The sequence below is a fragment of the Bos javanicus genome, chromosome 4 (genome assembly GCF_032452875.1).
Source record: "Bos javanicus breed banteng chromosome 4, ARS-OSU_banteng_1.0, whole genome shotgun sequence".
Taxonomy (NCBI): domain Eukaryota; kingdom Metazoa; phylum Chordata; class Mammalia; order Artiodactyla; family Bovidae; genus Bos; species Bos javanicus.
In genome coordinates, this window is record NC_083871.1 from 54,748,874 (window position 1) to 54,751,373 (window position 2,500).

Here is a 2,500-nt window from a genome sequence, read left to right on the forward strand (position 1 = left end):
AGTAAGAAAGTACTGACCAGATATTTTTAAACACCATCACCTGAAACACCTTCAAAGCAGTACAATCTCATAAAACATTCAGAAAGATTATCTGACTTAATGAATGCTCAAAATGCAAGCTCAAATCTACCCTGTAAAGCAATCAAGTTTTTTAGCAACTATTTTGACCTTAGTGACACAAACAATTAGTTCTGCAAACCTAATATCAAAATAAAATTCTACATCTAATGCAGAATAATTTCTCAGTGTAGTTAATCTGAAACAACATTTGAAATATGTTACCTCCATATATTATACATTCTGGTATTTAGTACTAATTTTAGAAGATTAGAAAAGAATGGGAGAGATGGTAAGTCATCAGGAGAAAGCTTTTTTATTACTGATTTTTCAGTGAATATAAAACAGCAAAGCATATCAACAAAGACATGGCTCTGATGAACATATCCATTGTAATACAGTATTAAAACTTAAAGAAGATATTCCAGCTCTCAAAAATATTTCAATATCAATCAATGAAATGCTAGGAAAAAAATACTAGCTATAATTTATCAATCCTCTCTATTCCGCCAATCCATTTATCATTAAGTGTTTGTTACAATATATTCCAAACATTAACCTTTCTTCCTAAATACATGCCTGATTTAATTCAAACTGCTTACCTCTATAAAAATACAAAAGCCATAAAAATAAAGGTAAACATTCTGTTCTCAAAACAGACCATATTCTGCCAGAAGTTCATGGCAAACAAAAATCTATTTTGTTTACATCACTCACTGCCTCCTAAACTTTATTTCTAAATAGGAGACCTTAGCCAAAAATGATTAGCCCATTATACTTTAAAGAAGTAATTTAATTCTTTGTTCAAACTGTATAATTAAATAACACCATGTAAAAATACATTTGTAAATTTATTTCACTTCTCATGAGATTTTTAAATATTTCCACATAGCTTGCTTTTTTCCTGAAAAGTTTGAATATGTTAGAATTAAAAGCAGTAACTGCGTTTATTTTATAAAAAGGACCTTTCAACCCTTAATGAACTTAAAGGCCCAATAGAAAACACACTCATGGATGGACAAAAATTCAGTGACATTAAGTATCTAACTATATAATATATTTAAAACATATCCAAGGGAAAAGACATTTACAAAGGTTTTTGCATGTTTATTTATTAAATTATTACATATCTTCTGTAGACACTTTTTGAAATGTCTTTTGTAGACACCTACTATACCCATTGTGTTAAATCACTTCTAGAAGGTACTCCACAAACACGCCAATACATGACTACACTTCTATGTTATCTGAAAGACATAACTTTTTGTATTTACTTTTGTTTAAGATTTATATACACAAACTGTAGAACAAAGTAAACTTCAAACTCCGATTATAAACACACCTTGCAGACTTTATCATAAAATGTCTCCAGAGTGCTATAAAGTAAAGCCATGATTTTACTCTGTTTTCTTTTTAAGAAAAATCTAATCAGAGTTTTGAGGGGTGAAAAAGTTATTTCTTTGCAATTTCTTTCAGTATCTGCTGTCTTTTAGTTCTAAACCACAAGGTTAATTTTCAGTTGCTATTTCCACTTGCCTTTATAAACGCAACTTAATGTATTCTCAGACAAAATAGAATTTGGCTATAAATTCTTAGGACTCTGACTTAAGGGAGTCAGTAGGAATATTATAGCATTCTGCTAGCATGATATTTCCTATAAATATACCGAAGGGAGAAAAGGGCTGTCTTGAAACTTGCATTCATTTGAAGTAACATATAAGATAGGCTAACCTTGCAACTTTGATAGGCATTTAAATCCTATGATAGTGAAAACAAAATATTTGAAAACAAAATAAAAACTATCTTCCTAATAACTTTTGTCTATTAAGAGAGACATTATTCTCAAATAATAGGGAATCTATTCAGAGAGCTATATCTAGTGCTCTTAAAAGATTATTCTTGAGAACAATACCTAAAGGTTAAGATATTACTCAGTACATATACTCTAAGATAACTTTCTAAAGGCTGTTATTATGTAAAATAATGATTCTACTAAATTTTACTCTAGTGTGGCCATTTGCTTTAACTAATGAGCTGCATTCTTTCTTATTATATACCAACTTAAAAATGTAAATGATACAACAGTTAATTTAAAACAATTCTAAATAATATTTCATTATATGTTCATTTTAGTAATCTTTTCATGTTCAGTCTGAATGTAATCCAGAGCTTTAAAGAAATCACCTTAATTTTAAAACAAATATAATCTTATTCTCAAAAAGCTATACTCATTCTGGCCTAATATAAGTATTTGCTTTGAAATCTGTATGTTCTCTGTCACTGTTTCAACAGATTTGAATCAGTGAAGAATGGAGTGGCTAGTCTTTGGTTGAAAATAATATTTCACTGACAAACAAAATCAGGAAAAATGAATCTGCCCCATAAAAAGAATGATACACTACTTAAAACACCACCTTAATTGGGCAGTTGTTTACTTTTAAAG

The 2,500-nt window shown here is 29.2% G+C and overlaps 1 protein-coding gene across 10 annotated transcripts in view; it reads right to left on the reverse strand.

Annotated features, from left to right (window-relative positions):
• FOXP2 (forkhead box P2) overlaps positions 1-2,500 on the reverse strand; it is a 668,538-nt gene that overhangs the window by 305,305 nt on the left and 360,733 nt on the right. The window lies entirely within an intron of this gene.